This window comes from Odontesthes bonariensis, chromosome 14 (genome assembly GCF_027942865.1).
Source record: "Odontesthes bonariensis isolate fOdoBon6 chromosome 14, fOdoBon6.hap1, whole genome shotgun sequence".
NCBI classification, from domain to species: Eukaryota; Metazoa; Chordata; class Actinopteri; order Atheriniformes; family Atherinopsidae; genus Odontesthes; species Odontesthes bonariensis.
In genome coordinates this window covers 130,970-155,246 of record NC_134519.1, presented here as the reverse complement: position 1 = coordinate 155,246, position 24,277 = coordinate 130,970, and the positions used below count along the sequence as shown (strand labels likewise).

Below are 24,277 nucleotides of genomic sequence, written 5' to 3'. Positions count from 1 at the left end.
AATTCAGACAAAACTGAAGTCGTTATCTTTGGACCTGAGCGCTTCAGGGAGAAATTGTCTAGCTATATAGTTACTCTAGATGGTATTTCCTTGGCTTCTAGTTCTACAGTGAGGAACCTTGGAGTTATTTTTGACCAGAACTTATCATTTGACTCGCATATAAAACAGGTTTCTAGGACTGCCTTCTTTCACCTTCGTAATATTGTTAAAATCAGGAACATCTTGTCTCAGAGTGATGCAGAAAAACTAATTCATGCATTTGTTACTTCAAGATTGGACTACTGTAATTCTTTATTATTGGGCTGTCCCACATATTCTCTGAAAAGCCTTCAGCTGATCCAAAATGCTGCAGCCAGAGTTCTGATGAGAACTAACAGGAGAGATCATATTTCTCCAGTTTTAGCTTCTCTTCATTGGCTCCCTGTTAAATTCAGAATAGAATTTAAGATTCTTCTCCTCACATATAAAGCTCTTAATGACCGAGCTCCATCATATCTTAAAGATCTCATTGTAAGATATTTTCCTAACAGAGCACTTCGTTCCCAAACTGCAGGTTTACTTGAGGTTCCCAGAGTTTCTAAAAGTAGAATGGGAGGCAGAGCCTTCAGTTATCAGGCCCCTCTCTGTGGAACCAGCTGCCAGTTTGGGAGGCAGAGCCTTCAGTTATCAGGCCCCTCTCTGTGGAACCAGCTGCCAGTTTGGGAGGCAGAGCCTTCAGTTATCAGGCCCCTCTATTGTGGAATAAGCTGCCAGTAAATGTCCGGGAAGCAGACACCCTTTCCACTTTTAAGACCAGGCTTAAAACTTTCCTTTCTGATAAAGCTTATAGTTAGGGATGGCTCAGGTGATCCTGAAACATCCCATAGTTAAGCTGCTATAGGCCTAGACTGCTGGGGGGCCTCATCTGACACACCTTTCCTCACTTTACTCTCTTTATGTATATGTGATATTATTGTGGTCATTAACTCGTGTTTCCCTGTTCCAACAGATATCCTTTGAATGGTGTTACAGTGCCCCCCCCCCCCCCTTTCTGTCTTCTCAAACCCCAGCTGGTCGAGGCGGATGGCCACCCTTCCTGAGTCTGGTTCTGCCAGAGGTTTCTTCCTGTTGTTATAAATTGGCTTTATTCTTAGACTTTATGTATTCATATTCTGTAGTTCTCTAGATAATCTATGTTCCTAGTTTGTACGGTACACTCTGCTCATACACCAACACTTTAAGATGACGTAGCGGGATAAAATAACTGGGTCAGATAAAGCGGCTCTTAGGACAGATAGGTCTGGTGCAGTAGATGCACGCCTGAAACAACTCACACACACACATCGTTTATCACATCCAAAGAACATGATGAAGACGGTGGATGGCCTGCTCACAGCATGAGTAAATATTCAATGATACGTTGTCAAGTGTAGGTACAACCTCTGAGATAAGGGTGAACATAAATATGAAATGTTTCCGGATTGCGGGACTTGGTCGGACGGATTTCATGCGAGAACTCTGTCTCTCCAAGTCCAGCGCTGATACTTGACCTGTGACCTCTAATAAATACTTTGTTTAACTTAAGACTGCTCCAACTTGTTCTTGGGCTTCCAATAAAAGAATCAGGCTAACAGCTGGTGCCGCGACCCCGTGAATTGGACTGACTCCGAGGGAGGACTGCCGGAGCTGATTGAGGGGGTCACTTTGTTCAGACAATTCGAGGCGCCCGAGAAAAAAAGGTGAGCAGAAAAACCTCTTATATATGAATATATGTGAAATTTCTGCACATTGGACAAACTAAATTAAGTTGTCTGAATTAAGATGTCCCCTGATCAGTAAAAATCAAAGCATAAATTTACTGTTTGTTTGTTTTATTGAGGGGTCACACGTAAAAGTATAAAACACATATTCTCACATAGGGAAAGAAAATAAGTGTCCTGCAAAAAGTTTAATTCGAACAAATAAAAGAAACCGTGTGAGAGGTTTTCTTCTAAATTGTTATCCTCATGGGAAGGGTCCGTAAACTTATCCACAGTGGTGGTCAGACTGACAAATCATAAAGGACACAGGGAAAGAGTTTTTAATGAAACTGTGGGGGTGGTTCGCCATTTGAAGAGATTTTTGCTGTGACAGAAAACAGATCTCAAGTGGTTTGTGCATTTTGGGGTTGGAATAGAAAAAGGGGGGAAGTAAGATAGGGTGTTTCAGAAATTGGTGAAGTAAAACGAGTGGTGGACTGGGAAATGACCCCGAGCGAATCAAGCGCACAGGAGTTTTAGAACTTGTGTAGAAGCTTCTTGATACGGGTCCTACCACTCGGGCACTGAGCCCTTCACCCATTCTGACTAACACGTGTAATAATATCTACATATGTCACAAATAATGATCAATGAGTGGAAAACATGTGAACCCGGCTCTTTGGGGTCGGTACTATTTGACACCTTGACGAGATGGAAAAAAAAGGTCCCAAAAGAAGAAGAAAAAAAGGGGACTGATAGGTTTGTAGATTGGACTAGAGAGATGCAAAAAAGAGGAATGTTTGGAGGATGCTGGGAAGGGGCTTCGCCGAAGCTGAGTGAGTTCAGTATCTTCTTAAAACAAGCAACCGGAAGTAAAGAACAAGCAGTAATACAGCTAAAAGAGGCAGGCATACTGCAAAGAGCGAGAGCAGATAGAGAAGAAAAAAAGGCATCAATATTTCTCGCGGACTGTCAGTGTTTTTTAGGTGAAGTCAAATTCTCCTGTCAGACACAGTCCTCTGCACAAATACAGCACCTCATACCAGCAGGGCCGCAATCTTCTCCAGGGACACATCCTGACACACAAAAAGATAAGACACCTCTACACAACATAACTGCAACCGAGGAAGATAAGACAACACTGTCTCCTCCTCCTTATGCTGAGGCCCGCAGGCTATTGGACGCTCTCCAGAAACAGATGCCTCAAACTGAACCAATTAAGTCAGAGGCACTAACCAACACTACACCTCCCACGATGGGTAATTTAGTGGTTGTTAAAAATGGCATACTGCAAACAGCTCCATTCCCAGGAGATACTAACTCTCAAACACAAGCAAAAGAGTATCTGAACACAACGACGCGACAGAGCACTAATCCATTCACCACCAGAACTCTGGAACCTCCGGCCTCAGAACATTCAAGTGATTCATTTGTAACGCGAACATGGGCTACACCATCTGAACCTGTCTACATAAATAGATCAGGGGATGCACATGGTGGTCCCACAGTACGTGATCTGACTTCCATATTCGAGCAAAGAAAACCGCTTGAACAGGTAAATCAGATTGACCGGTCACAAAGTCAGAATCTGCCACATGTCCCTGCTCAGAAACTGAGTAGTGGCAATATTCACTCTTGCTCAGACATCCGTCGGAATTATCATCAGATGCCATTGATAACGGCGACTACTAGTGATAGTCGCATTACCACCACATATAATCCATTCTCCTTGCAGGACACTGCAATGATTAAATCCCAGTTACCAGACATAAATAAAGGGGGGGCACCATGGATTAAGGCATTCTTGGGAGCATGTGCTGGAATAGTCCCAGCCCTGGGTGATTTCAGACGAGTATTTGCCTCATGCACGTCATTGGGCATGTTGACAGAAATTGAACGACACTGCCGAACTGATCTGGACCCAGACAGTACGCCCCTCCAGCAGCTTGTATATTTACTCTGGCCACAGATACGAGAGAAGTTCCCTATACATATGAGATCAGCGTAACTGTGCCGAATTCCACCTAATAGAAATGAGAGAGGGACAGCTTATTTGCTCCGGGTAAGAGAATTATGGCAGGATAGAACTGGCGAGGTTCCAGCCACAAGTGACTGGTGAGTTGCCACCCTAAAACATGACAACCCAGGGCTCAGACCAGGATGCAGAGTTGTAGTCTTACACACTTCTCTGCAGCTTCCCACCTGCTGCTACCCACCCAATCGATTAACACAAAAGGAGCAAATCCTCTTGTGCAAAAAGAAATTATTAAAACAAAAACTTTAACTGAACAAAAACATCAAACTATTAAATGTGGTTTGCTGAATATCAGATCTCTCCTTTCGAAGTCTCTGTTAGTGAATGAGTTGATGTGTGATCATCATATCGATATATTTTGTCTTACAGAAACCTGGCTGCAGCAGGAGGATCATGTTAGCATCATGTTAGCATCATGTTAGCATTAATGAATCATCTGACTGTTTAAATGTTCACGTTCCTGGAACCACAGGCAGAGGAGGAGTGGCAGCTATCTTCAGATCAGGGTTACTCATCAGTCCCAGACCCAAGATTAGTTTGAGCTCTTTTGAATCTCTGATTCTCAGTTTTTCCCAAAGTGGAAATCCCAGAAACCTCTTGTGTTTGTTGTTGTGTATCGTCCACCTGGCCCTTATTCTGAGTTTCTGTCTGAATTCTCAGAGTTTTTATCCCAGTTAGTGCTGAGTACAGATAAAGTCATTGTAGTGGGTGACTTTAATATTCATGTAGATGTTGAAAATGACAGCCTGAATATGAACTTTAATTCTATATTGGACTCTATTGGATTTTCTCAGAGTGTTCACGGACCGACTCACTGCCTTAATCACACCCTTGATCTTGTGCTGACTTATGGCATTGAGAGTGAACAGTTAACAGTGTTCCCTCATAACCCTGTCTTATCTGACCATTTTCTGATAACCTTTGAGTTTACATTACTTGACTATACAGTTTCTGAGAAGAAATTTACATATAGAAGGTGTCTATCAGAGGATGCTGTAACCAGATTTAAAGAATTAATTCCATCATCCTTTTCTTCACTGCCATGTGCAGATATGACAGAGGACGACTACATAAACTTTACTCCAGCAGCACTTGACTCTCTTGTTGACAGCACTATAGTTTCAATGCGTACAGCACTGGACAATGTTGCCCCTCTGAAAAGGAAGGTAATCAGTCAGAAGAGGCTGGCTCCTTGGTATAATTCACAGCTGCGTGCTTTAAAGCAGACTGCAAGAAAGCTGGAGAGACAGTGGCGTTCCTCTAATTTAGAAGAGTCTCAGTTAGTCTGGAAAGATAGTTTAACAATGTATAAGAAAGCCCTTCGTAAAGCTAGAACTGCTTATTATTCATCATTGATAGAAGAGAATAAGAATAATCCCAGGTTTCTCTTCAGCACTGTAGCCAGTCTGACTAAGAGTCCGAGCTCTGCTGAGCCAGGTATTCCTTTAACTCTCAGCAGTGATGATTTCATGAGCTTCTTTATTAATAAAATTGTTTCTATCAGAGAGAAGATTGATGGAGTCCTTCCCACTATTATCAGTGATGTATCATCAAGTACAGCAGCTTTAGAAGTATCTTTAGAACCTGATTTGTATTTAGACGGCTTCTGCCCAGTTGATCTCTCTGAACTAACAACAGCAATAGTCTCTTCTAAACCATCAACTTGTGTTTTAGACCCAATCCCAACCAGACTGTTCAAGGAGGTTTTCCCATTAATTGACACTTCCATATTGGATTTGATCAATCTGTCTTTGTTGACAGGATATGTTCCTCAGACTTTTAAGGTTGCTGTAATTAAACCTTTACTTAAAAAACCTACTCTTGATTCAGAAGTGTTGGCTCATTATAGACCTATATCCAATCTCCCTTTTATGTCTAAAGTTCTTTATAAAATAGTTGCAGCTCAGCTTTGTGATCACTTACACAGAAATAATCAGTTTGAAGAGTTTCAGTCAGGATTCAGAGTGCATCATAGCACAGAAACTGCACTGCTGAAAGTTACCAATGATCTCCTCTTAGCCTCTGATAGCGGACTTGTGTCTGTGCTTGTCCTGTTGGATCTCAGTGCTGCATTTGATACGGTCGATCACAGTATCTTATTACACAGACTTGAACATGTTATTGGGATTAAAGGAACTGCATTAGGCTGGTTTAAGTCATATTTATCTGATAGATTTCAGTTTGTTCTTGTAAATGAAGAATCTTCCTCACACACCAGAGTAAGTCATGGAGTTCCCCAGGGTTCTGTGCTTGGACCGATTCTTTTTACTTTATACATGCTTCCATTAGGTAACATTATTAGACAGCATGGCATAAATTTCCATTGCTATGCTGATGATACTCAGCTGTACTTATCTATAAAACCAGATGAACCCAATAGGTTGGTCAGACTACAAGCATGTCTTAAAGACATAAAGACCTGGATGACTCAGAACTGTCTGCTGCTAAATTCAGACAAAACTGAAGTCGTTATCTTTGGACCTGAGCGTTTCAGGGAGAAATTGTCTAGCTATATAGTTACTCTAGATGGTATTTCCTTGGCTTCTAGTTCTACAGTGAGGAACCTTGGAGTTATTTTTGACCAGAACTTATCATTTGACTCGCATATAAAACAGGTTTCTAGGACTGCCTTCTTTCACCTTCGTAATATTGTTAAAATCAGGAACATCTTGTCTCAGAGTGATGCAGAAAAACTAATTCATGCATTTGTTACTTCAAGATTGGACTACTGTAATTCTTTATTATTGGGCTGTCCTACATATTCTCTGAAAAGCCTTCAGCTGATCCAAAATGCTGCAGCCAGAGTTCTGATGAGAACTAACAGCAGAGATCATATTTCTCCAGTTTTAGCTTCTCTTCATTGGCTCCCTGTTAAATTCAGAATAGAATTTAAGATTCTTCTCCTTACATATAAAGCTCTTAATGACCGAGCTCCATCATATCTTAAAGATCTCATTGTAAGATATTTTCCTAACAGAGCACTTCGTTCCCAAACTGCAGGTTTACTTGAGGTTCCCAGAGTTTCTAAAAGTAGAATGGGAGGCAGAGCCTTCAGTTATCAGGCCCCTCTATTGTGGAATAAGCTGCCAGTAAATGTCCGGGAAGCAGACACCCTTTCCACTTTTAAGACCAGGCTTAAAACTTTCCTTTTTTATAAAGCTTATAGTTAGGTCTGTTGAATCTGATAGTGTGTCTGCTAGTGTGTCTTGTTCTGCCTCCACCTCTGGCACCCTCTATACTTTCATTACCCCCTACCCGAACCAGGGTTTGAATCCCATTCCCGCTTCTCTTACCTCTTTTATTTCTCCCCCTACCCGAACCAGGGTTTGAATCCCATTCCCGCTTCTCTTACCTCTTTTATTTCTCCCCCTACCCGAACCAGGGTTTGCATCCCCACCCCGCTGTGACTGGTGTGCAGTTGGTGAGAGGCTGAGGTAGCTTGTGGCTGTAAAAAGATGGTTGTTGTGGTGTGAGGAGCAGATCTATATAGGGAGTATAGGGAATTACTCACTGAGTCTGGTCCTTTATTTTATTATTTATTTTTTCGTTAGCACAAGTTTCTTGTGTTTACCTTGAATAGGGATGGCTCATGTGATCCTGAAACATCCCATAGTTAAGCTGCTATAGGCCCAGACTGCTGGGGGGCCTCATCTGACACACCTTTCCTCACTTTACTCTCTTTATGTATATGTGATATTATTGTGGTCATTAACTCGTGTTTCCCTGTTCCAACAGATATCCTTTGAATGGTGTTACAGTGCCGCCGTCGCGGTGGCCCCCTGCCCCCCTCCCCCCCCCCACCTCCCCCCCCTTTTTCTGTCTTCTCAAACCCCAGCTGGTGGAGGCGGATGGCCACCCTTCCTGAGTCTGGTTCTGCCAGAGGTTTCTTCCTGTTCAAAGGGAGTCGTTTCTCTCCACAGTCGCCTCAGGCACGCTCAGGCCGGGAGATTGGACCGAAAAACAAAAAGTTTTCAGTGCAATCTGTTGGTTTTCTTAGCTAGGAAATTGTTTTTGAATTGGCTCTATATGAACGAATTGGATTATTTTATGAATTATGATTATTATTAATTAATTGAATTCCAATTGGCTTGAATTGGACTTACTATCTAAGTGCCTTGAGATGACATTTGTTGTATTTGGCGCTATATAAATAAAAATGAATTGAATTGAATTGAAGTGACACCATTGAGATGCTGTTTAGAGGAGCAGTGGAAGCTTCACTCACTCCCTCTGTGCAATCTACGCTGAAAAAGGTGGTTGGACTAGCAAGCTTGACATATGCATTATGGGCTGCCCACGTCACTCAATACATTGATAATGAAATGGAAGAGCAGGAACAGGACAGAATGGATTTGGCTTCCCTTCAGGCACAAGTGGCAAAATCACAACTTAGAGACAAAATAGAAAAAGAAAAAAATCAACAGAGTTGGAGGCTGGGCCTAAGGTTTCTAACTAAAGATTGGCTAAATAATGAATCACACAGATTAAAAGCTCCAAACACTTTTTCAGATAACTGATAACCTCCAAGCTGCTCCATAATGTTCGGTTATCATCTTAAAGCAGTAAAGGTTAGCCGTTATTATTTTAGAGATCATATTAACATAACTCCAAAAATTTAGCTGATCTAAATAGGCCTCCTCTGCCTCTCTTCACCAATTCTGAGTTAATAGTGATCAATATCCATATACCATTTAACTATTTAACTGCAGCAGATCTATGAAACAATTAAAATGCTCTCTTAACAAAGCAGCAAAGTGCTTTATAGAGAGGTTTAAAATAGGTTAGATTATTAGGATATTAACAAAAACACAACAAAAGGCGCTACAGGCAGATATCACCAATAGCTTTCTTAAAGAGGAAAACTCTGAAAGACATTTAAAGACAGCTGCAGTGAGACCGATTCATAACAAGACAAGATAAGGTTTGTTTTTATGACGCATTTAAAAACAGCCACAGTGACCAGAGAGCCATACAAGAGAAACAATATATCAACACGATTAGCAGTTTCTAACCCTGCAGATAAATGATAATTGAATTAAACAGTATAGCATTGGATAGAATGGGTGAAATAGAAATAAAATTCTGTTTACAGTTAAAGAGATGCCACTCAACCATAGTAACAAACTGAGAATTTTAGAACATTTAAAATAATTAGAGGTCTGAGCCGCTCTGATTGGAAAAGGAAGATTAATCCGTTTATAAGAAAAGTTTTTGTGAGCTCAGCCGGCGCCCTGTTAAACACCTACATCAACATCAAGCAGCAGCTGCTCCAACTGGAAGGCAAGACAATGAAAAAGAGAAATAAGTCATTAAATGGCTTACAAGAGAAATTATTCCAATATTTGGGGTACCAGAAGTGATAAGATCAGACAATGGTGCTCACTTCTCTGATGAAGAACTAAGAGAAGTGGAACAGATGTTTGGAACTGGACATAAGCTCGGTGAAGTCTATCACCCAGCTTCACAAGGACGAATGGAAAGAGCAAATAAGAACCATCAAAAAGGCCCAACAAACTCTGTGCAGACACACAGTTAACTTGGGCTGAAGCTCTCCCTACGATGTTAATTAACCTGAGATTTACTCCAGATGCCACCATGAATGTTGTCAGGTTGTCCCACATGAGGCCTGGGCAGGGAGAGAAACTCTGTCCATTTACTACTGCACCAACAGGCTCACCCCCTGTTCTACCACAGTATGAAAACGTGTGTGAATAAGTGAAACAACTGAATAACACGGTGATGAGTATATCTCAACAGGTTACAGAAATGCTCACTAAGGAACAGGACCGCCATACTTCACCTGTTGAAGTAGGAAACTGGGTCCTAAAGACAGTCAACAAACGTGACTGGTCCTCTCCTCTGCGGACGGGACCAAACAAGGTAGCTGCAGCTACATCGGATTGTGTAAAGGTATGGTTGATAGGAGACAGACTGAGTAACTGGAGCCACAGGACTCGCTGTACTCATGCTCCAGATCCCACCAAAAGAACACTGACTGAGGAACCTCACCTACTGACAAAGACTGCATCACTGGGACTAAAACTCTGAACAGACCACTGACGATGAAAACAGTAAGAAAACACTGCGTTGGAGATTAGACTGTAGTACCACAGTGGCAGTAACATCAATGGTTACAATCGCTGCAATGCTCATTTTCATTCTCCGCCTGGGGTGGGAGAGTCGAACATGAAAAGCTCAATAGGCAAAGTTTCTGATTCAACTGGAGCCGGAAAAAACTTAATGCTAACCACAAACATTTCTGTCCTGCAGCAGAGAGCAGCACAGGAGCAGAAACTGCAGCGGAGATGTTCGGCAATTAATTACTTCTCAAGGGGTCCCAGAGAATTCTGTGTGGTGTTGTCGTCCGTTGTCTTTGTTTTGTGTTGTTTTGTGTAGTGTCTCTGTGTTGATGTGTTCTCTAAATGATTTGAAGTTTTTTCCACAGCAAAAGGAAATTGATGGTACTGAATTCTGCAGTAATGCTGCACAACACTGAGTTATATGAGCACACAAGGGTTATATCAACTGGCCAGTTGTTTTGTTTTGGGTTATTTTATTTTATTTTACTTTATTTTTATTTTATTTTTATTTGTTGTTTTATTTTATTTTGGTTGTTTTGGTTTTGGTTTGGGGGACATAAGGAAAATGATGAATTGGGCACTAGGACTGAACCTGTTCCCACTAGTGAGAACAGGAAAGACATGTCCTGAGTATAAGATACAGGGCAAATGAAAATTGCTCTGGTGTGCTGCATGATTGGTTCTCCGACTAATTATTAATCCACAGATTCAGAACCACTACAGGACTCACAGCCAAGCAACGGACAGGGAGTCCATCTGAAATTCTGGAAGGCCGTGCCCATCATGCCAAGATGATGGTTGAACAAGCACACAATCCTCAAGCACTGTCAACATAACACAGCGGAAATTCTCTCTTGAAATTGTCCTAAAAACAAGATTGGTTAGGGAAAAAATGTATTTGTTCATATGTTGTATTTCATGTAATCATTAAGCTGATTAATCATTGTGTGGGTATATGTCAACCAATCATTAGTATAACCATTGCCAGCGGGGTGACTCGGCTGTTTGGAGCGGGACCTTAGACACTGAACGGTAATGAGGTGGTCGGTCGCCAAGTGGAAACGGGGCCATTGGAGAATATTTCCTGGTTCAGCCATCGGGTTTTCCCTCCTATTCACTGCGAACGGTGGACGAGCCTGCTGGTAGTGTTAATTGCATATGCACTGTTTGAGTTTCAAGATGTTAGAAATTTTTTGTAGCGTCGTTATTTATTATTATGTGTTATGATGGTACTTATGGGTGAGCAGGGCCTTGACACTGCTCAAACCACATATAGTTTTCCACACAGAAGATGGGTTCGGGGCCACATACACACAGAATAATATAAATATTTATCCTTGCATACACATAGAGACGTGACACTTGTAGTTTTTAAGAAATGTGCTCATTTGCAGAGTTATAATCAGTGAGTTATGAAGGTCTTAACCCTCTCGGAAAGAGTTTCTGTTCCGAGCAAAATGATGAATGATGAATACTCCTGATAGAAAAGGGTTTGCTAACGCATTAGAATTGGTTCTTGGGCTTCCAATATAAAGAATCGGGCTAACACTGTTAAAAGGGAGTCGTTTCTCTCCACAGACATAAAAAAATCCAATTCGTTCATATAGAGCCGGCTCAGGCCGGGAGATTGGACCGAAACAGAAAAAGTTTTCAGTGCAATCTGTTGGTTTTCTTAGCTAGGAAATTGTTTTTGAATTGGCTCTATATGAACGAATTGGATTATTTTATGAATAATTATGATTACAATGAATTAAAGTCCAATTGGCTTGAATTGGACTTTATTATCTAAGTGCCTTGAGATGACATTTGTTGTATTTGGCGCTATATAAATAAAAATGAATTGAATTGATCCATCCATCCATCCATCCATTATCTTCCGCTGGTCCGGGGGTCGGGTCGCGGGGGCAGCAGCTTGAGCAAAGAGACCCAGACGTCCCTGTCCCCGGCCACTTCCTCCAGCTCTTCCGGGGGGACCCCGAGGCGTTCCCAGGCCAGCCGAGAAACATAGTCTCTCCAACGTGTCCTGGGTCTTCCCCGGGGCCTCCTCCCAGTGGGACGGGCCTGGAACACCTCACCGGGAAGGCGTCCAGGAGGCATTCTCACCAGATGCCCGAGCCACCTCATCTGACTCCTCTGGATGCGGAGGAGCAGCGGTTCTACTCCGAGCCCCTCCCGGATGACCGAGCTTCTCACCCTATCTCTAAGGGAGAGCCCAGACACCCTGCGGAGGAAACTCATTTCGGCCGCTTGTATTGGCGATCTCGTTCTTTCGGTCACTACCCACAGCTCGTGACCATAGGTGAGGGTAGGAACATAGATTGACCGGTAAATGGAGAGCTTTGCCTTCTGGCTCAGCTCCTTCTTCACCACGACGGGCCGGTGCAGAGCCCGCATCACTGCAGACGCCGCACCGATCCGTCTGTCAATCTCCTGCTCCATTCGTCCCTCACTCGTGAACAAGACCCCGAGATACTTGAACTCCTCCACTTGAATTGAATTGAATTGAATTTGGTCGTGAGGCAACAGTGATAATGACCGCACCACCATGCAGCCCAGTAAACTACAAAAAAATGATGTAAGATTCCAGGGAATTCCCAGCACATAGCTACAACTGGGTTTCTGGGATGGGAGGCTGCTTTTCAGGTTCACACATTTCAACAAATCATCATTGGAGATGTCCATTGTTCTGGAAGGATACTCCCACAAAACCATGTGTATTTAAAGAGACAGAGACAGAGGTGTTGCACCAAGCCTGAAGATCTCCAGAGGAACTTCTTGGTCTCATTAGCAGAGGTAAGAGAGATGCTTGTTATAAGGATTTCAATGAGCTGTGTTTGTGTCATAAATTCTGTGGCTTTAAACATCTTGGTTAATTTACTGATGACTGGCCTAATCAGTGCTGTTAATGTGTATTTTTACCCCCCCCATCAGGACTGATCAACTTTCGAGAGAGAACATGATGGATTACAAAGTGACTGTGTTCACTGGAAGTCGCTTCCTTTCCTTTACCATTGAACATCTCTACATTAAGCTGGTGGGCACCGATGGGGAAAGTGAGCGCACACAGTTCAAAACAGGCAAATCATTCATCCATGGAGCTGTAAGTCTGGAAGATCAAGCTCAATTTTTAAATGTTTCGAATGTTTCCTCAGTCTTGTACACTCACAAGCTCAGTCTCATGTTTAGCAACAGGATATGTGCAGCATGAGCAAAAATGACCCAAGAAGAAACCTCCAAGAAAATCATATTTGCTTCAGTGTGATCACATTGCAAATACATTTCATGTTCTCCACTGTTCTTGCAGTATGCTGATTGCTGATTACTCGGCTGTCACAGCTCAGCTCTCGCTTTTTAAATACACTTGATGTCTTGTCGTGTTTTCTAACAATGCTTTCACTTTGTTTAGGTCTCATCTTTTACTGTGTCCTGCCCCGCTTCCATTGGAAAACTGGTGCTGATTGAACTGGACAAAAAGCCTCTCTGGGTGTTTCTAGAAAACTCTTGGTTTCCTGACAAAGTGGAAGTGAAATCCCCTGAGGGACACAACTACAAATTTCCCATCTACCGCTGGATCACTGACAGTAAGGTGCACCGCTTCAGAGAGGGAACAGGTTTGTGAAACTGTGCCTGTCATAAAAAAGTACACATTAAAAAAAGAGCAGTTTCTATAAATCAGATAAATTCATCTTAACACACTTGACTTACTGACAGTTTTAAAACCTTGATCAGAAAAGAAATAAGTCCCATGCACTCAAAAGTAGAACAGGAAGAAGGTATTAAATAAAAAGCCTTTATTGACTTTGGCTAATCATTATAAAATGCCAACATGTTTCAACCACTTCCGTGGTCTTCATCAGGGCAAAGCAGAAGACAAAGAATGAACAACGGTTCAAACGGTTTAACCCCACCCCTGGATCAGGTGTATAATTAGTGTGCCACCAATTGTACCACGGAGACCACGGAAGTGGTTGAAACATGCTGGCATTTTATTATGATTAGCCAAAGTCAATAAAGGCTTTTTATTTAATACCTTCTTCCTGTTCTACTTTTGAGTGCCTGGGACTTATTTCTTTTCTGATCGTGGATTTCCCTACCCCAAGAGCACCACTTTGGACTGTTTGTGATACACCTGAGCGCCGGGTTGATTTCTCTCTTTAGTTTTAAAACCTTGTTGTTCTGTTTTTTTCAGCTCTGAGAGTCTTTGAAGATGACCATCATCTTGGCAGATACAGTCGACAACAAGAGCTTCAGGAGCGTAAAGAACACTATCGGTGAGAGCTCAGAGCTTTTACACTTTTCAGTGTTATGCACCCAGAGACAAACAAGAACACAAACCTCCTTAACCCTGGTTGGAGTAACTAAACTATCACATAACATTTTTAATCTGCCAGGATTTATTAAAACACATTCAAATATGTCTAAGAATTCAAGTGATTCATGATTGCATACTCAAAAATTCAACAACAGATACATTCTTTCCTCTTCGCAGCTGGGATGTGTACAAGGCAGGAATGCCACATTGCATGAAGGTAGATGACGTTCATTTGCTGCCTTATGAGGTCCGTTTTTCCTTCACCAAGAATGAAGAGTTTCTGTTGACTGCAGCCACAGGGTGAAATCATTATATTCTCTCCTATATTTTTCTACTCGTTCATCTTTTTACTTACCTATATATTATTTAAAGTGTCACATCAAAGTCACTGTTTTTCTTTTTCTCATTTTTCCAGAATGTTGGAGCTGAAGCTGGCGTTTTTGGCTAAATGTAAGCGCAATTGGACCAATATTGATCACCTTGATCAGGTGTTTTGGTGTAAACACACTCACATTTCAGGTACAATACAATTATTGTATGTTATGTAAATGTATGCATGTATAAACCGGTCAGCAACTACTTTAAAACCACTGAGGCGAAAACAACTGTATAACTTGATAGAAACTATGAAGGAGTTAGTTTCAATTGACAGAAAGTGAATTATACAATATTGAAAAATTGCAAGGGGCAGGAATGTGCATTTACAATCTTTTTTCCCAGATTTATAATTTTGTGCACCCACAGTTAGATACTGTAAATCGAGATCCAAAGACTAAACAAGAACAAAACTTTAAAAAGACAACAATTCTGTCGCCTTATTTCCTATATGAGGCTTAAATTCTTCCAATAATATGTGTGTGCATGGTCGAAAGAATATGTGAGGTGTGTACATTGTAACTGTACATTTTCCCTTTACAAATACCAGTATGTGTGCAGGAAAAGACACAAGTATGGATTTTATTTGTAGATATGATTCATGCATGAGACCCATAATACATGAGGCACACCGCATTCTGGTGTACACAATATTTTTCACACTGTTCAAGTACCTTCGTTGCTGTTTTGTTTATGACCCACCGAGCCAAAACAAGGGGTCAGAGTTTATACACCTACTGAAAAGGTGGTCACAGACTTAAATTGATGCGCGAGTGTAAGGGACAGCCAGCGTGGCGGAACATGTGGCCAAAGATATCTATGCTTTCATTAGTTTTTCCACATCATCATCTGTTGTGTGAATGTTGGCTGCTACAGATAAGCTACTATAGCACAGATTACTGATTAATTACCTCTTAGGTCAGAGCCTATGCTAATCCCTGACCACCGCTGAATGTACATACAAAGACATGTGAGCATCAGATCTAAACTGCACCATTGAGCAGCAAAGTTAAGGTGGTCTGGCTTAAGCACAGGGGCCCTAGTCTGACCCTTACTAAAACAGCACTGCTGACAGCCCTCTGTTTGGACAGGTGGTGCCGAGCAAGTGCTCAACCCCGCCCTTTTGGTGAAGTCAGCAGCTGCCAGTTTCTGTGCACGTAGTATTGCACTGTTAGTTCAGAGCTGCCGTGTTGTTGTTATTGGGGGCTTTCTACACACGCGCCTACTGGGATGATATTATCGACGCGCGCTGCCGCAGCAGCATCTTTACACGGAATTTGCTATTGCTGCTGGTAACATGGTTCGTTATTGCATATTTCAAAATACTAAAATGACATCTTATTCCTTTTGCAGACTATGTCCAAAAACATTGGAAGGAAGAAGCTTTCTTTGGCTACCAGTTTCTAAATGGTCTCAATCCAATGTTGATCCGACGTTGTAAAACCCTGCCCAGTAACTTTCCTGTCACTGATCGCATGGTCTTCCTCCATGGTCAGATTAGTTTGGCTGATGAAATGAAGGTGATGCCTCATACTGAAATGCATTGGACTGGAACTTTCTTTGCATCTAGTTGATACTTTAAATGTGCACTTTGCTAAATGAATGTGCTCACGCTGCAAATGTAATATCCAGATGGTAAAGAGCCAGAGCATTTCTCAATTTTCCATGAAATTCAAACAGAAAGGCAACATATTCCTGTGTGACTACAAGCATCTGGATGGAGTGAAAGCAAACACCATCAATGGAAAGCAGCAGTACTTGATGGCTCCACTCGTCCTGCTCCAAAAAACTCCCGATGATAAGCTGATGCCAATTACTATCTAGGTGAGATTAACACTCGGATACAGTACACTGTGGCTATTACTGATTCAGATTTATTATTATCAGAAATATTCAAGACGAGACATAAATGACAACAGTGTACACTGTCGCAAAGGAAACTGAGATGAAGCAACGTGTAAAGATGTATCAGTGCAACTGTCAGTTTGTCTTTCCAGATGTCAAACACCTGTAGCTTTACACACACACGCACACACACACACACACACACACACACACACACACACACACACACACACACACACACACGCACACGCACACACACACACATAATGATGTGTGTAGGAAAGTAGGACTGATGTTCTGAAGCTGTCAGTACCAAACACAAGCTTACAATAATAAAAGAAACACACAAGCACAGGGAAATCTTCTTCCTTTTTGATGACTATGCTGTATGTATGAATGACCCACATGTTCCCTCCTCCTGCAGCTGAAGCAGAAACCAGCACAGAAAAACCCGATCTTCTTCCCTACGGATTCTGAGTATGACTGGCTGCTGGCAAAGACTTTTGTGAGAAGTGCAGATTTCAGTGAACATCTGCTCAATGTTCACCTGCTGGCTGAGGTCTTTGCAGTCTCACTGCTGCGCAACGTGCCCATGGTGCACCCTCTCTACAAGGTAACTGAAGATGATGGGCCATCATGTCTCAGAATGCAAGTATTAGCAAATGTTTCACGCTGCTGGATGGTGTAGAAGCATGAAGACTTCAGTCGGGGTAAAAACACAGAGCACATGGAATAACAACTCACTGTGTTGCTAACAGAGTTCTCTTTTTCCTCAACTTCTCGTACCTCACACTCGCTACACTTTGCAGATCAACTTCTTGGCCCGAAAGCACCTAATATCAAAGGATGGTGTGTTCACTCAGGTAGGAGATACTTACTAGACAATACTCAACATTGTTTTTTGATTTTTCATTATGACAGAAAGTATTTGTCTTTAACTGTAATGGTACTATTCATTAGTTTTCAGCCTCTGGTGGAAAGAGTTTGGTCCCCATTCTGAGGAGATCATTGTCCTCAGTGACATACAGGTCCCTCTGTATCCCTGAGGACATTGCTGACCGTGGGCTGGAGGATGTGCCAAACTTCTACTACAGGGATGATGGACTCAGGCTTTGGGAGATCATCCACAGGTACTACAGACATCTCCCATTTTGTGTTGCATATAGGATGTGTATGATAGCAAAGACATATCATAGATACTTTATAATGCTAAATTTCCTAACATTCACAGGGATTAGTTATAAAATATATAACTAACCCTTTATCTATAACTAAAGAAAAGAAAAAAAGATATAGAATAGTTTGCTCTCACCACAGTGAATACAAGAACGATTTGATTCTGACCCACTCATACACCTTCATACACACTGTGAGCATCTGACTCCTCAGGCACATTTTGCATATAATTACAGTAAATACATTGAATACAGTTTAGAGTCATGATCAACTATAAAATATGATTGTAACTGCAGATGGTTATTTCTGTCTCTGACTGAAGTGGTCCTGAGTGAACATCATTAAACCTTAAAGTTCATGTTGTTGTCTTGTTATGTTTATGTTCATATTTAATTATTTGTACATTTACATTTACTGTAGCCTGACAAATGTAAATTACACTCAATCCATTATCTGTTTTGCATCTCACCCTGTATTATTTGTCATTAATTTTCTATAACTTTCAACAAAAATGAAACATAAAATTTTTAAATATTTGGTAATATTAAAAAAATTCTTAACACATTACTTTTTACTTAGACAATAATGGCATCTACTGCAAATGTGAAATGTATTTTACAAAATGTTTCCCTATCTCTTTAAGGTTTGTGAAGGGAATCCTCGGCTACTACTACAAGAATGATGATGAAGTCAGACGCGACTCCGAACTACAGAAGTGGATTTCTGACATTTTCGAACATGGATTTCTTTCCAAAGAAGAGACAGGTGGGTTTTTAAGAAAATCTTAAGCTTTGTTATAGTAACGATGCTTTGTGAGTGTATTAAGAAATGAATACACTTTTAAACTATTTAAACTTCAGTTGAGCTGTTTGAATGTCGTTAAGTGGTAAAGTTTATTCTTTCTCGTTTCCAGGAATTCCACAGAGATTTACCACTGTGGCTGAGCTCATACAGTTTGTTACCATGGTGATCTTCACTGGCTCAGCCCAGCATGCTGCTGTGAACTCTGGACAGGTAAAGAAAAAAATTCTTTTAAGAGACAAAAAAGCATGCAATACTGGACTCTTTTTCTTGGCTGATTTATAATGAGGATAATATTTTCTGTGATGTGAGTTTGTTGTACCAACATGCAAGCAGTTTACAAGTAGTGATAAAACTGTATTGCTGATTAAGGTCAAGTGGAGATTCCATTTGTTTGGCAGGCAAGATGAAAAGTCAGTGCATCATGAAATAAGTTTATTGCCAGATCTCTCTTTATTTGTACAAAATTTGAGAGGAAATCATCCAGTAGTTCAAACATTTCCACCTGGAACATGCTTGGCTGACTCACCAAGAGAGGTCAATCACATAAGTGATTGAGAGGATGCTACTAAAGTTAAACATAGCCAACTGTTTGGTCATTTAAGAGCAAAAACGGGTCAATAACACATATTTCTTATTTATTTACTGCAGTATGACTATGCTGGCTGGATGCCAAACCGCCCCAGCTCTCTGCAACTTCCCCCACCGACCGTGAAGGGTGAAGCGACTGAAGCCACAATGTTGAACACATTCCCGAACGTCAGTACAACAGTTCATATCATGGCCATTGTATTGGCTGCTCAGCAAGCAGTCCAGCGACTTCGTAAGTGTGCAAAACTTCAAGACAAATTACACTCTAACATTTACTGTATGTACAAGTTGTATCAAGAAAACTAATAAGATAAAAGCTTTTAGAGCTGCTAAAAGTATACTGCTTACCTTTAACAGCTCTACATTATAATCCAAAGAGCCTGTTTGGTAAATATTTTAATTTTTGTGACAAAAAAGAAAGAAATAAACATGTCACCCATCTCATCAGGTCCCTCTTGGCCATTACCCCGAAGACCACTTCAGTGAAGAGACTCCCCTTCGGGTTATAATGGACTTCCAAAAAGAGCTTAAGGGGCTAAGTGCAAGTATCAAGGACAGAAACAAAGATCTGGAAGTGCCATACACATACATGGATCCAGAGGAGGTAGAAAATAGTGTGGCTTTATAAGCAGAACAGGGTGGGACCACCACAACTGATTTCCGTCTAATCATTGATCACTATAGGTAGTTCACTAACCTATTTTCAAATCACTAGTAAGTCCGATGGTAACAGAAAGAAACAAATTTGTACAAAATTAAATGGGAAATTACTCTGCTTTACAATTTCAACATTTTCTGACAGAACTTTATGGTCTCACACACAGTTAAATATGTTTTACTACGTCAGAATGCTCACTTGTTGGATTAAATAGTTTTGTGTCATTTCTGTGATTTGATTGAATTTTTCTCAGCTGGGGCCTTTCTGTGTGGGGTCTACTCTCTTGTCTTTGTGGATTTTCTCTGGGTAAAGCAGCTTTCTCCCACAGTCCAAAAATATGCATTTTAGATTTAGCTGGTGATTTAAAAATGACTGCAAGAATGCAGGTTGTTTGTTTGAGTTATCCCTGTGATAAACTGGTGAACTGTCCAGGGTGTGCCCTTCCTTTCCCCCGTGCCCCAGCAGCTTAATTGTTTCAATACATTTTGCCGAAAAAAAGTAAATGTCTTGGGTCTGTGAATTTATGGGTGTGTTTATTTTAAAAAGGTACATTTTTGAGGTAGAACATAATGGAACATTACTGTCACTGTGGATGCAGAATTGTTTTCAAAGGAGGAGACAAGAAGGTAGAAAAATGTAAAAAAGTGTAAAAATGATTGTACCTTGGATTAGACAAATAAGCAGTCTCTTCTCCATGTTGTTCTTTGTAAGCACCCTGTGTGTATCGCATGTCACTAAATTGTTTCAATACATTTTGCTGAATAAAAGTAAATGTTTTGGGACAGTGAATATATGGGTGTGTTGTTTTTTTTAAAATTTGAGAACATAATGAGACACTTTGGGTGCAGAATTGTTTTCAACGGTAGAGACAAGAAGGTAGAAAAAGGTTTTTAAAAAAAGGTAGAAAAACTTTTTTTATCTGGGATTAGACAAATAAGCAGTGTCTGGAGTGTATCACATGTCTCACAAGCTTTCTTCACCAAGAAGGTGGTGTTGACTGACTAGGATAGAACTTCTTAAATGAGAACGAGGAATTAAAAAGGACTCCACACACTGAACACACTCCCAGTGAACGTAGAGTATGGCTGGGTCTCAGCCCCACCATTTCCTTTAATCTAATATCAGTTCTTCGGCTATAGTGGTGTTTAAAACAGGTTGTTCTCTGAGCAGTGGACTGACAGTCTCTGTATCTCATCTTTATATGCTGATTCAACTCCAACTGAGATGAGCCTAGCAACAGTTCTTTAGGTCAGCTCAATCATAGCTGCATTGTGCCCCTTTTTCCTTGACCTGAAGGAGACATTGTGAATTTCAAATTTTTCTAGACCTGGTCATTTGGACTTTCTTGTTGAGAAATGTCCAAATGCATTTATTGTTAGCAAAATTATCAGCACAGCATTGAATATTAAAAAATGCACAGTCACTGTGTACTCCTCCAGGTCCCCTTGATCAAATAACTGCCAGCCTGTGTTCCCTTTTAATAGGAAGAAACCTATGGCAGAACCAGACTCAGAAAGAGGGGCCAAAGTTTTAAGCCTTATCTTAAAGTTAGAGAGTGTCTGCTTCCCGGACATTTACTGGTAGCTGGTTCCACAAGAGAGGGGCCTGATAACTGAAGGCTCTGCCTCCCAAACTGGCAGGTGGTCCCACAGAGAGGGGCCTGATAACTGAAGGCTCTGCCTCCCAAACTGGCAGCTGGTTCCACAGAGAGGGGCCTGATAACTGAAGGCTCTGCCTCCCAAACAGGCAGCTGGTTCCACAGAGAGGGGCCTGATAACTGAAGGCTCTGCCTCCCAAACTGGCAGGTGGTCCCACAGAGAGGGGCCTGATAACTGAAGGCTCTGCCTCCCAAACTGGCAGCTGGTTCCACAGAGAGGGGCCTGATAACTGAAGGCTCTGCCTCCCAAACTGGCAGCTGGTTCCACAGAGAGGGGCCTGATAACTGAAGGCTCTGCCTCCCAAACTGGTAGCTGGTTCCTCAGAGAGGGGCCTGATAACTGAAGGCTCTGCCTCCCAAACTGGCAGCTGGTTCCACAGAGAGGGGCCTGATAACTGAAGGCTCTGCCTCCCAAACTGGCAGCTGGTTCCTCAGAGAGGGGCCTGATAACTGAAGGCTCTGCCTCCCATTCTACTTTTAGAAAGTCTGGGAACATCAAGTAAACTTGCAGTTTGGGAGCAAAGTGCTCTGTTAGGAAAATATCTTACAATGAGATCTTTAATCAAATCAAATCAAATCAAATCAAACTTTATTTATATAGCACCTTTCATACTAAAAAGCAGCACAAAGTGCTTTACATAATAAAATCAATAATCAAATCAATTCATGCATAAACTCACACACAACATCACACCGACAACCACACTGCACACATACCACCCCAACATGAGCAACATCAATATCAACAACAATAAACATCAACATCTGGCTTGACGCTGAAGCGAGGAAACGGTATCTTGGGGATCTCTCCACACCGGGAGCCGGCCCACCAATGACCACAGAGCCGCCACCACGGGGAACCGCCCGGATCAGGGCAGGCCGGCATCCACACCACAGCCAGGGCTGCAGTGCAGGATCCCCCAGCCCCCCCGAACCAGGGCGGTCCCCACAGTAATGACCCCACAGACCGAGCTGGCATAGTCCCCGGTGTGGAAGATCCCCATGAGGAAAAACACTGGATAAATAAGTGTATAATAAGTATATCATAAAATAATTTAAATAATAATAATTAATAAATAAATAAATAGATATTTTAAATCATGGATGAATAGATGTAAGTAAACTAAAACCAAACAAACAAAAATAAATAAATAAAATAAAATATATAATGATGATAAATTAATTAATTAATTAAATTCAGCTGTAAGCTAAACTAAAAAGGTAGGTCTTGAGCCTCTTTTTAAAACATCAACATTCTCTGCAGCCTGAGCTTCTCTGGCAGGCTGTTCCACAGATGAGGTCCATAATAGTGGAAAGACGTCTCACCATAAGTTTTTGTTCTAACTTTAGGAACAACTAAAAGGCCGGTACCAGAGGACCTCAGGGTCCGCGAGGGCTCATAATTTAAAAGCAGATCAGATAGATAAGAAGGCCCAAGACCATTAAGACATTTATAAACAACTAAAACAACCTTAAAATCAATCCTGAAATGCACGGGGAGCCAATGCAGCGATTTTAAAACTTGTGTAATGTGTTCCCGCCCTCTGGTCAGCACACGTGCAGCTGAATTTGTATTAATTGTAGGTAATGAATACTTTTTTTGGGAAGACCAGAGAGCAGGGCATTACAATAATCTATTCTACTAGAAATAAAAGCATGCATCAGACAGACTCTGGCAATATTTTTAAGATGATAAAATCCTGTCTGTGTTACATTTCTAATATGTTGGATAAAATCCAGCTCAGAGTCAAAAAGAACACCCAGATTTTTTACATGTTGAGAAGATTTTAAATTTTGTAGTTTGGGTAAAATAATCTCTCTCTTGTCTTCAGGACCAATAATTAAAACTTCAGTCTTCCCCTGGTTGAGCTGTAAGAAATTCTCTGCCATCAATGACTTTATATCTAAAATACAGTTTAAAAGAACGTTAACTGGTTCTAGGTCATCAGGAGACACGGCAATGTAAAGCTGTGTATCATCAGCATAGCTGTGAAAACTAATGCCATGTCTCCTGATGATATCCCCAAGTGGCAACATGTACAGATTAAAAAGCAATGGGCCTAAAATTGATCCTTGTGGAACCCCACACTTGATTTTATGAATTCTTGAGGAGCATGTATCCATACTTATAAAAAACTGTCGATCCGTGAGATAGGAGTAAAACCATTTAAGAACAGTGCCAGAGACACCCACCAGGCTTCTAAGTCTTTTTAATAAAATGTGGTGATCTACTGTATCAAAAGCTGCACTAAGATCCAGCAGCACCAGGACTGAAAGCTTCTGTGAGTCCATGTTACACCTGAGATCATTTACAATCTTTAAAAGGGCTGTCTCTGTACTGTGGTTCTTCCTAAAACCAGACTGATGTTTCTCAAAAATATTGTGTTTGTTTAAAAACTCATTTAATTGGATAAAAAACACTTTTTCTATAATTTTACTTAAAAACGGTAAGTTGGATACAGGTCGGTAATTATCAAGGATCTCGTGATCTAAATTGCTCTTCTTCAGAAGGGGCCTCACCACTGCAGTTTTACAGGCAGATGGGAAAACACCCGTCTGAAGAGAGCAATTTACAATATTTAAAAGCTCAAACTCAGAGAAATCATAAGATGTCTTTAAAAGAGATGTGGGAATGGGATCTAAAAGGCAGGTTGTTGGGTTTAGTTAAGATTTGATGGAGCTCGTTCAGGAAAATAATCTTCAATTCCATTCTGAATTTAACAGGGAGCCAATGAAGAGCAGCTAAAACTGGAAAAATATGATCTCTCCAATCTTGAAGTAACAAATGCATGAACTAGTTTTTCTGCATCACTCTGAGACAAGATGTTCCTGATTTTAACAATATTACGAAGGTGAAAGAAGGCAGTCCTAGAAACCTGTTTTATATGCGAGTCAAATGATAAATTCTGGTCAAAAATAACTCCAAGGTTCCTCACTGTAGAACTAGAAGCCAAGGAAATACCATCTAGAGTAACTATATAGCTAGACAATTTCTCCCTGAAACGCTCAGGTCCAAAGATAACGACTTC

The 24,277-nt window shown here is 41.2% G+C and overlaps 1 pseudogene; it reads left to right on the top strand.

The window, feature by feature from the left end:
* Positions 1 to 12,033: 12,033 nt before the first annotated feature.
* On the top strand, positions 12,034 to 20,297 carry LOC142398169 (polyunsaturated fatty acid lipoxygenase ALOX15B-like; annotated as a pseudogene).
* Positions 20,298 to 24,277: the final 3,980 nt, after the last annotated feature.